The following is a 12248-nucleotide window of genomic DNA, read 5'->3' on the forward strand; positions in this document are numbered from 1 at the left end:
GCTATCCACTTGTGATATTTCTGTTACAGGAGCACTAAACAACTAAGATAGGCCCCCATTCATGCTTCTTCAGTTGTCCCAATAATTTCCTTTATAGCCAAAGGATCCAGTACAGGAGCTCATCTTGCATTTAGTTGTCACATCTCTTTAGTCTTTTTCAGTCTGAAACAATTCCTCAGTCCTTCTTTGACTTTCATGATCTTTATACTTTTGAAGATTATGGACCGATTATTCTGTAAAATGTCCTTCAGTTTTGGTTTGTCTGATGTTTCTTCATGATTAGAATCAGGTGTTGCATCTTCAGGGGGAACATCACTGAAGCGATGTGCTGCGTTCTCTTTGCATTCTACCAGGTGGTGTGTGATTTCAGTTTGTGCTATTTCTGGTGGTGTTCACTTTGATCAGTTTATTGGTGTTTGCTAGGCTTCTCCACAGGAAAATTACTGCAGAAAATTATTCTTTTTTCATTTGTAGTAAGTACTTATTGGGGAGGTATTTTGAGACTATATAAATATCTAGTTTCTCATCATATCCATTCTCCCTCTCTTCTTACTTCTTTCCTTCCTATTAGTTTGGACACATGTTTTCTTATTATATTCAATGAGTTGTAATCTGTTCCTATCATTATTTATTTGGATGCACAAATTGTTCCAGGTTTGACCTGTGGGGGCCCCTTCAAGGTGACTTCTGTGTCTCTTTGACTATCCCCATTTTTCCTTGAACATTTCCTTACTTTCCAGCACAACAAGTTATTCCAGGTTCATTTTGTCCTTTCTCTGCCCCAGGCCTGGAATAGTACACTTCTAAAAGGAGCCCTGGTTCCTCTTAGAAATCAAGGTGTGGGCACTAGGGGCACACACCGACTGCTATTGAGGTGTTGTTGCTCCCAGGACTCTCAGTGGGGAGAGATAGAAAATAAGTCTATCTGGAAAACCCTAAGGTCACACCAGTACCTCCAATTCCAACCCAACATCACAGAGTTAATTCTATTTTTCTCCCTTCCTTTATTTGCACTCCCTTGAGAAACCGGGCTCCCATGATCTTAATATATTTACTTATTCAATCCTATATGACCAGTCTCCCATCATAGCCACTGCCCCAGCCTCTGTGTGGACACCTCCTCACTCCACATGGGCTCTGACACACTGGGCCACCACCCTCCCATGTGGGCCCAGGGTCTGACACAGGGGAAGTAAGGGTCAAGGTTTGTTCAACTTACCCACTCAATGCCCAGTTTTGCTTGAGCAACCCTGACCTAAGAAATTAAAGTCTTAGTCTACGAAAATGTCTTTTAATTTTAAGTTGTTACTGAAAAAGAAGCCATTTGCTTTTCTAACTGGGAAGAGAATTTAAGAAATATTGTCAACTAAAGGAAAACACGCGATTAATAATCTTCATGGAAACCTTGGAACCTCAAGAATACATTGTTGAACTCCTGGGGATCATCAGACCCCAAGCTGAGAAACTTTCTAAAATGCATGTCATATCTGCTCTGACAGGGATCACAAAAGAGGGTCCTAGACAGAGCTGGAGAAAAATGTAGATCAAAATCCTAACTCATAAAGAAAGACCAGACTTGCTGGCCTGACAGAAACTGGAGAAACCCTGAGAGTATGGCCCCCAGACACCCTTTCAGCTCAGTAATAAGGTCACTCCTGAGGTTCATCCTTCAGCCAAAGACTGAACAGGCCCATGGAACAAAACAAGACTAAAGGGGCACCAGCCCTGGGGCAGGGACTGGAAGGCAGGAGGGAACAGGAAAGCTGGTAATAGGGAACCCAGGGTTGAGAAGGGAGAGTGTTGACACGTCGTGGGATTGTTAACCAATGTCATACAACAATATGTGTACTGTTTGGTGAGAAACTAGTTTGTTCTGTAAACCTTCATCTAAAGTTCAATTAAAAAAAATTATTAATAAAATGCATGTCACGTAAGTGGACTTCATTAAGGGTGGTTAAACATGCTGGGTAACTGTGCAACGTTATTTACGTGCTCACATTGCCATACTGATGCCACTGTCCTGAACGGCCCTGGATTGTGACAGGCGGTGATTTCCTGTGTCTGCTGTTCTTGGTTGTACTATCTCCTTCTTCGCTGTCAGTCAACATTTCTTAGCCCTGCCAGTGTGCCCACTTCTAGTAGTGTCTCTGCGTCCTTTGGATTTACTCTTTCTGAGGAACCAAATTACTGGGCTGGATAAGAATATGTGAACATGGAATCACTGGCTTGTATTTGCTTAGCCCACGCCACACCCTGTCATGCCCACACCACACCCACAGCCATCTGCTGACCTGTTGCTGGGACCTGGGTCAGGCAAGAGGCCCTAGATCTTGTTGGTCACTGCCAGACCCACAGCTTAGGGAGAGGCCACGTGTTCCTTGCTCTGGGTGTCAAGAGTGTCCCTGGAACACCTGGCCTGGCCTGTGGGCCGGACCCTGGGATTTCTCATCCTCCACCTGTCTCTTTTCCTGCTCCTCTCGGGGCTTTCTCTTGGACTCTCACTTTTCTCCAGGTTTCTTTCCCTTTTCACTATCTCTCTGTTGACTTCCCTTTTACTATCTTTGTCGACTGTATCTATGTCTGATTCTTCTGCTGATTTACTGGGCCTATGGTTTTCTCATCTGGAAAGTGGGCAGGGGCTGAACATGGTCCATTCTAAGGCCCTCTCCCAGCTCCGTTGTTCTCCTACCTCACGTTTCTGGAACTGGTCCTTTTATTTGCCACCTCCTTTTTCTCATTTTCTATTTATCATATATCCATTCCTCTCTGTCTCTGACTTTCTTGGAGTCTCTTTCCCTCACCTTCCTGTCTCTATAACTTTATTTCCCTCTCTGAACATCTACTTCCTGTCTTAATTTTTCTTTCTCTGAACCTATTTCTTGCTTTCTGACTCTGTGTTTTTATTGCCCCTAACTCTATAGTCTCTGTTTCTTGCTGTTCTTCTCTCTGACCTTCTGCCTCTTCCCTGTCCGTGACAACTTTGTTTGGAATTGCATTTTTCTTTCTCACCCCGTTACCACTTGACCACCTCCCACCCCAGCTCCCCGCCTGACCCCGCTCTCTCAGCCTATTCCTGACACCAGCATTTTGGAGTCCCCACCTACTTTCCTATCCCTGCCCAGAGTCCCCGTCCCAGTCATGCTCCAGCCTGGGGCTGGGAGCTGGGAGCTAGTGCCACGCAACCCTTCCCAGAGCCAGGCTCCTCCCTGTAATGGAGACAGCGGCTGTGAGGCTGGCCCCAGGATGTGTGTGGAGCCAGGCTGATTGCCTCTATCTCAAAAAAGGCTCTGAAAGTCAGATGCAGTGCTCATATAGTAGAAATCCTGCCAAGCTCAAACTCAGAGAGTGGGCATTGGCTCTGCGACAACCCCCCACCAAAAGTGTGTGCACAGGCACACACGCATCCCCCCCCAACACAGCTGGGCACGAGCAGTTGCAGTCGTCTCTGACTGGAACTGCCACTGGCACTCAGGCTCGCCTAGAGAGTGCTTCCCCTCTTTGGCATCTACTCCAGCCTTAGTTACAAGTTTCCAGCCCCAGCCTGGCTCTTGGAATGTTCTTCATGTTGATGTGGATCAAGACTCAGTAACTCCAAAACCCCATTGCCGTCAAGTTGATTCCAAGTCATAGAGACCCTCCTACAGGTCAGAGTAGAACCGCCCCATAGGGTTGCCAAGGCTGAAACCCCATAGGGTTGCCAAGGCTGAAATCTTTACGGGAGCTGACTCCCACATCTTCCTCCCGTGGAGTGTGGCTGGTGGGTTCAGACCACTGACTTTTCAGTTAGCAGCTGACGCTTTAACTGCTGCGCCAGGAGAGAGAATTACGACCCATTCACGGAGTAGCATCTGGCTTCAATCCCATCAAGCTCATAGATTCTGTACCTTGCAGTTCAGCCCCCATACTTTAGAGAATCTAGGTCCAACAGGCATTATTGGGCACCCCCCTACCAGCACCCAGGGTATCTGTCACCCCACACAAGCGTCACAGCAACCCAGGGGAAAAAAAAAAAAAAAAGGGAGGCAGGCCCAATTGCCTCCATTTCATGAGTGAGAAAATAGGCCTCAAGGTCACAGCACCAGTCAGAGGCGGAATCTCCAGCCCAGACAGGTCTGACCTGCCCATATTGTCCTCTACTCACTACAATAGCCTGACGGCAAAAATTTGACAGTGGGAGGAGAATCTCAGAGAGCCCTCCAAAGTAGACTACTTACAGCTGCTTGCACTCCTGGAAAAGGCACAACAGAAATTGAGTCAGATCTGATATCCTGATAGATGCCACATTATAGTCTGATTTCTGGGGCCTGACATTTTAGGGGTGGGAGAGCATGGCGGAACTGTCCCTTTTGAGTATGGGTTGGGGGAGGCTATGTCACAGGTGTGCTCCCCCATCCGTAGGGTAGCCTTGAAAGAAGCAAGAAGGCCCCAAGGGGTGGTCTCAGATGTCAGAGTGAGTAGTGACAGCCCGGCCTGTTTGGAGGCACCAGCTGGCGGTTTATGAGCACAGAAGAGTTGCCTCTGCCCCTCCACTGCTCAAAAAACCAAAAACCCATTGCCATCAAGTCAATTCGGATGTGTAGCAACCCTACAGGACAGAAGAGAACTGCCCCATAGGGTTTCCAAGGCTGTAATCTTTACAGAAGCAGACTGACACATCTTTCTCCCACAGAGTGGCTGGTGGTTCCAAATCACCGACCTTTCTGTTAGTAGCCGAGTGCTTAACCACTGTGCCAACAGGGCTCCTCCTCCACTCCTCAGGGCCCCCGTCTTAATCATCTAGTGCTGCTATAATAGAAATACCACAAGTGGATGGTTTTAACAAAGAGAAATTTATTCTCTCACAGTCTAGTAGGTTACAAGTCCAAATTTAGGGTGTCAGCTACAGGGGAAGGCTTTCTCTCTCTGTTGGCTCTGGAGGAAGGTCCTTGTCCTCAATCTTCCCTTGGTCAAGGAGCTTCTCAGGTGCAGGGACCCCATGCTCAAAGAACGTGCTCTGCTCCTGGTGCTGCTTTCTTGGTGGTATGAGGTCCCCAACTCTCTGCTTGCTTCCCTTTCTTTTTATCTCTTGAGAGATAAAAGGTGATACAGGCCATACCCCAGGGAAACTCTCTTTACCTTGGATCAGGGAGGTGACCTGAGTAAGGCAGGTGTTACAATCCCACCCTAATACTCTCAACATAAAATTACAATCACAAAATGGAGGACAACCACACAATACTGGGAATCATGGCCTAACCAAGTTGACACATATTTTTGGGGGGACATAATTCAATCCATGACAGCCACTCAAACATTGGGGCAGAGCACGCTGCTCATTCCTCCGTACCCTGGTGTCAACTCTGCCTTCAGTCCTGCTTTCAGCCCAAGGTCAAGTCTACAAATTCTCTGCCAGGCCTGTTCTGTTTTGCTCACTGGGGTCATGGTGAATAATTTGACAGCTCTCCAGGCCTGCCAACTCTCAGCCCCGTGTCCCTCCAGGGGGCTGGGGGTGGGGGGGAGGGACCGATTTGACAACATTGGCTTCCTTATCAAGCTGCTGTAGGGTTTTCTAGATTCTTCTATCTACTCCTTACTATTTGCTGCTGGGTCTTTGTCAGTGAGCAGGTTGCTGCCAGCCTGCCCTCAATCAATCACTGTGCTGAGATAGGGATGAAGAAGCTGCAGGCTAGATCATCGACCTGCACAGGCAGGAAGCAGGGAGGGCCAGATTCGCAGGCTACAGGATCCCAAATCCAAAGTGGTGGTTCCGCCTCCCATTGTGCCTCCACCAGGTGGCAAGCCCCTGCCTCTCCCACCAGATTGTGTGCAGAGGCCCTGGCTTAGTCACCCTTGTCTTCCTGGCATTGAGGACAGAACTACGTAGTATAGGGATCAGAAAACGCTGAGCCCAGAAAAGAATGGAGAGGAGAATCTCAGCAAGCTGGACTAATGAACAGATGCACGCTGAGGAACTTTATCTGTGGTGAATGCAAAGATCTTGCTTTTGAAACTGATACTTCAGGGGCTTGAGCCCAGGACAGGGAGCTGGAATGATGGCTGCTGGTGGAAAAGGCAGACCCTCCAGGTGGCAGAGGCGGTCAGCCCACCATGGTGAGCAGCATCAGGTGGCCTCAGGTGGCAGTCTCAGCAGGAGCAGTTTAGATCAGGGAGGGTAGGGCCTCACTCAATTCTCCAAGGGCCTGCAGCACCTCCACAGGGCTTGATGCCTCTGGATGAGAAGAAAAAGGGCAAACCGAGAGCCTCCCTCCGTCCCCTGCTGGACTACTAGGCAAAAGGTTGGCAGTTCAGCCCACCGAGAGGTGCCTCAGAAGACAGGCCTGGCATTCTGCTTCTAAAAGCTCACAGCCTTGAAAACCCTTTGGAGCAGTACCACTCTGCACACATGGGGTTACCATGAGTTGGAATTGACTTGTCAGCACCTAACGACAACAACAAAAACAACCCAAAGCTACCTCTGCAAGTCACTTTTTGAAATAGGAGCATTCAGCAAGGACAATATTCCGCCTCAGGGTCAGAATGTCCAAGCCAGGGGACCAGCTCAAGACCCGAAGCCCAACCCCCACCCGCTTGCTGTTTTGTGGTCCAGAGGCAACACTCTCTCAGGTCAGCACAGCCACTTGCTGCAAGGAATGGGAGGCTGGTTTTCTCTCTCTTTATTTTTCGAAGCCATGTACAACTGCAGGGCGCTGCCTGTCGACAAACTCATTCTGAGGCAATCCAAGCCAGGCCTAGTCCCTGCTATAAATCTCTGGGGGAGCTCAGAAATGACAGCAACACATAAAATACACACCAGGAAAAACTCAGCCTCCTGAAACACCCTGTTAAGATGGCAAGTTCACACCCAGCCACTGGGGGGGCACAAGTCAAGTTCTACATTAAAGATTAATTTCCCACATTACTGAGCTGCTCCTGGTCCAGCTGTTAAGCATGTATTTGGTATTATCCACTCCAGGTAGAGGGACAGGCTCACCTCACTCCAGCCTCCAGGAGTCTTCCCCAGCCCAGGGGAGCTTCTGCTCGCAAAACTTCCACAACTTTTCTAGAACTGTCTTCATTCCCCAGGGGCCATTTTTTTTTTTTTTTTTGATAATTTTTATTATGCTTTAAGTGAAAATTTACAAATCAAGTCAGTCTGTCACATATAGGCTTATATACACCTTACTACATACTCCCATTTATTCTTCCCCTAATGAGTCAGCCTGCTCCCTCCTTCCAGTCTCTCCTTTAGTGACCATTTTGCCAGTTTCTAACCCTCTCTACCCTTCCACCTCCCCTCCAGACAGGAGATGCCAACACAGTCTCAAGTGTCCACCTGGTACAAGTAGCTCACTCTTCATCAGCATCTCTCTCCAACCCATTGTCTAGTCCCTTCTATGTCTGATGAGCTGTCTTCGGGGATGGTTCCTGACCTGGGCCAACAGAAGGTTTGGGGACCATGACCGCCGGGATTCTTCTAGTCTCAGTCAGACCATTAAGTCTGGTCTTTTTATGAGAATTTGGGGTCTGCATCCCACTGTTCTCCTGCCCAGGAGCCATTTTTATCCTGGTAGAACATTCTCTATTCTCATAGAAATCTCATGAGGATCCTCAGAAATTATCTTTATTTTCCGCCTCGTATTTGCTGGATGGCCTTGGGTCAGTCACATAAACCTCTCCGAAACTTGGGTGCCTCACCTGCAAAATTCTTGAGGGTCTCCAGTGTACCAAGCACTCCCTATAGTGTATCTTATTTAATCCTCATGACAAGTCTAGAAGATACACTTATTTCACCATTTAACAAAAGGGAAACTGGCTTTGCAGTGTGAAGTACTCTCTCTCACTGAGGACCTCGGATCAGGAAGTGGGCGCCGGGATGTTTTTAGGCTTGTGCTTTAAAACCATCTCACTCCTGCACCCCATGGGCTCTGACCTGGTCCTCTGTGTCTCCAGCATTTCACCAGCCAGAGCTGCCAACAAGGTTCCAGCCTTGCCCAGTTCTGGCTTCAGATGGACCCTCCTACGGGAGGCTGAGCTTTTGTCCTCCCAAAAAATGTGACTCTAGGTCAATTATTGGAGCCTTGGTGCCCTCTGCTGGATAAAGTGTAAAATACCAGCCTGAGTGTGCGCTGGTACATTAATGTCTTTCAAAAGAGCATTTATTTCTTCATCTATCTATCCATCTAACCACCCACCCATCCACCCATCCACCCATCCACCCATCCACCCATCCACCCATCCACCCATCCACCCATCCACCCATCCACCCATCCACCCATCCACCCATCCACCCATCCACCCATCCACCCATCCATCCATCCATCCATCCCAGTTTCACTGATGTTCTAGAGGCATCAGCTTGCTCACTGGGCCTCTCATTGCATACAGTCTCCAGCTCCTGTGCTGTGCCAGTCCCTGCATAGGTCTCAGTGAATCAGAGAAAGAAAGAAGTAGGCCCCACATATGTGTGTCCCTTTTCTGTTTGCAGAGCACTTTCACTTTCATTATAGCCTTTATCCCCCCAACAATCCTAAGGGCTTTAGGATCTCCATTTAACTGATGAGGAAACTGAGACTCGGAGAGATCAGACAGCATGGTGCTGCAGGAGCAGTCTTTGGAGACAGAGAATGGCTTCAAATCACGGCTCTGTCATTTATTAGTCTTGCCACCTTGGGCAAGTTTCTTAAGCTCACTCAGTCTCAGTTCCTCATCTGTAAAGTTAATTAATTCAACATACACTTACTGCGTGTGTACTTTATGTCAGGTTTGGCTTTGGGGATACAGCAATGAACAGGACAGGAAAGACCCCTACTCCTCTGAGCCTTACAATGTAGAGGTTGTAATGAGGCTTAAATGAAGTAAAAATATCACAGCGTCATATATGTGCCACCTGTCATGGTTATTACCTATATGAAGATATGCAAGGATTTGGAGGTGTTTTCCTGGGAAAAGAAAGACGAAAGGGTGGTTGACATTATGTTAAGCAGCAGCACAGAATGGGGTTGAGGGCACAGATTCTGGAGCTAGACTGCCTGTTTCTAAATCTCAACACTTAGGGGCTGTGTGATCTCCAGCAAGTAATAACCTCTCTGTGCCTCTGTTTTCTTTCTTTTGTGAAGGAGAAAACTTTGGTTGGCATACTTATTTCATTCCTTGTTAAATTGATAGGGTAATCAGTGATTAAAAAAAAAAAAGTAAATGCTGTTTTCTCCCAAGCTAGTTTTGCCATGGTGTTAAAGGTGGGTAGGTCAGTCAGTAAAGTCATGACCACTCAGTTTTAAGCCACACCACTGGGAGACAGCCTGTAAAGTCTGCACGGCTCTTCTAACTTAGAGCTATTCATTCACATGATCAGTGGAGGTGCATTAAAAATAAAATTGCTATTCCAAAAGCATCATGCCACAGAAAAGACCAGAGAAAATCTGCAACATCGCCAAGCTCGGTAGATACAGGGGCCCTGGGAGAACGTGGCTTTCTTCAAAGGGCGGCCCCAACCACCTCTCCTCTCAATCTATTCTGGAAAGACACTTGCTTAGAGGTACTGCTTACATGTGGAAATGTAAATCTTCTTGTTAGGAGTTACGCTTTCCATTCCTTTGGAAAACTGGAAGTCAAATCCTTTAGGTCCTCACTCTGCCTTGCTCCCTGGAGATGCTGGGGTGGAGCGGCGGGGGGGAGTTGTTGCAGCTGGAGGTAGAACAGCCGCTGGAGCAGCAGGTGCTACTCAGAGTACCAGCCTGTGGGGAAAGGGCTCACTTTGCTTTCAGCAGTAGCTTACATTGTGAGAATCAGTCCACTGAACGGGCTGGGAGGTAGCCAGGATTTGGGTTTGTCTCCATGGAAGAAAGCTCTGTCCACTCCAGAAAAGATCAGCTCCAACAGTAGACACAAGGTTTGGCCCAATCCAGTCCTTCAGGCCCTGAAACATACCAGCCACTGTCTAAAACCTCTTACATCTTATCTGAACTCAAAGAATAAAAGACATTCCCACTCCCCCATCTCCTATCCCCAATCCAGATGGCTGTATTTATGGGGGAACTCTTCCAGGGCTGGTTGGACAGGGCCACAGCTGATTAGACCTTTTTCCAGTATTGGTCAGTGTCTGGGATTCCAGCCACAATTTCCGATTCGATTCTGCAGTGATCCTGTCCTCTGAGGATTTTAAAGCAGCCGTTGTCATCCCAGTCAGTGTTCCAGGAGTTGGCAGCCAGCCAGCAGGGGGTGCCATTCTCCACGCCTCAGCCCAGGATGCCGATGGCATGGCCTCCCACCTCTTCTCCAGTCACATGCTGGTACAGTCCAGACTTGTACGCCAGAAGTCTGTATACACAGAAAAGGCGCCCTCTACTGGGCCATTTTTGTAGATTTCAGCCATGATCTCAGAAGAAGAGACACCGTGGGAACTATATCCGTAGTGCTTGTTTTCTTTGTAGGATGGGGAATAGCCAGGTGCGCAGGGCTTGCTGCATTGGGGAGTCTCTCCTCCTTCTCCCTTGCATGGGGGGCCGGGAGCCATTGATGTGGTACTCACATGGAGGGATGGAGTAGGGTCTGCAGCTTACATGGGAGTCATAGAGGCCACCGGAAACCAGGCCTTCCCTGGTCCAGAAGCTCCGAGCTCCAGCGGGAAAGCCCCCACTGCAGCCGCCCCCACACTCCGTGCGACAGCAGGTGAGCAAGGCCTCCACAGACACTTCCACATTGCTGTTCCCGTTGGTGTGAATGCAGACCAGGTCAGAAATGGCCTCCACAGCCCCAAATGCCCAACAAGAGCCACAGGAACCCTGGTCTCTGATCTCTTTGAAGGTTGCACAGTTTGACCAGTTTTCCCGGGCGTGAAAAGTTTTCAGGCAGATCAATTTCCTCAGCAAAAAGAACTCTCTGGGGCAGCTTGGGTCCATTCAGTAGGGTCCCACACAGCCTCTTCACATAGCTCACACCCACATTGTGGAAGTTGTGTCCAGTCTGCCATGTAGTATATGTTTGTTGACATGGTTGAAGAGCTCATCTGATAGGGGCTTGAAATACAGCCTGCTGTGGGTGTTGGTCAGCACTACCAGGCAGCAGAGGTAGCCAAGAGCTGCCACATTTTGGAAGCTGGATCTTGGATTTACTGAATTCTACCACTGAGAGCCCAAGCCTGCAGCTGCTCGGTGTGCTCTGTCCAGGTCCCAGTGCTGCCGCCATCGCCGCTGTGCCTCAGTTTTCTCATCAGCAAAATGGGGATAATAATTCAACATATAGTTACTGTGTGTCTAATATGTGCCAAGCAGAGTTCTGATGTTATGGATTGAATTGTGGCCCCCCCCCAAAAATATGTTGGAATCCTAACCCCTATACCTGTGGATGTAATCCCATTTGGAAATAGGGTCTTCTTTGTTATGTTAATGAGGCCATATTAGTGTAGAGTGTATCTTAAACCTAATCACTTTTTTTAATTATAAAAAATTTTATTGTGCTTTAAGTGAAAGTTTACAAATCAAGTCAGTCGCTCATACAAAAATCTATATACTCCTTGCCATATACTCCTAGTTGCTCTCCCCCTAATGAGACAGTACACTGCTTCTCCCCACCCCGTATTTCTGTGTCCATTCAGCCAGCTTCTAATCCCCTCTGTCCTCCCATCTCCCCTCCAGACAGGAGCTGCCAACATAGTCTCATGTGTCTACTTGAGCCAAGAAGCTCACTCCTCACCAGTATCATTTTCTATCTTTCAGTCCAGTCCAGTCCCTGTTTGAAGAGTTGGCTTTGGGGACGGTTCCAGTCCTGGGCTAATGGAAGGTCTGGGGACCATGACCTCAGGGTTCCTTCTAGTCTCAGTCAGACCATTAAGTCTGGTCTAAGCCTAATCAATTTTGAGATATAAAAAGAGCAGATTAGGCACAGAGACAAGAAGTACAAATGGGGCGGGGGGGGGGGATTGATGCTGTGTGAACTGGAGATTGCCAAGGAACTGAGGAACGCTGGGGCTAAAGAAGCTGAGATAAGACAAGATCTTCCCCCAGAGCCTAGATAGAGAGAGAGTTTTCCCATATAGATGGTGCCCTGAATTTGGACTTTCAGCCTCCTAAACTGTAAGAAAATAAACTTCTGTTCTTTAAGCTGCCCGCTTGTGGTGTTTCTGTTATAGCAGCACTAAAAAACTAAGACACTTGGGGACCCAGCAATGAACAAGACAGGGAAGGCCTGTCCTATCTCATAAGGGTGTGAGGGTGAACTGAGTGTAAATGCAGGCAAACACCCAGAGCAGTGCCAAAAACGTAATAGGCACT

General features: G+C 48.1%; 1 pseudogene; it reads right to left on the reverse strand.

Moving 5' to 3' along the window:
- Positions 1-10049: 10049 nt before the first annotated feature.
- Positions 10050-11065, reverse strand: LOC126079451 (cathepsin B-like; annotated as a pseudogene).
- Positions 11066-12248: the final 1183 nt, after the last annotated feature.

Source organism: Elephas maximus, chromosome 7, assembly GCF_024166365.1.
Source record: "Elephas maximus indicus isolate mEleMax1 chromosome 7, mEleMax1 primary haplotype, whole genome shotgun sequence".
Classification (NCBI taxonomy): Eukaryota; Metazoa; Chordata; class Mammalia; order Proboscidea; family Elephantidae; genus Elephas; species Elephas maximus.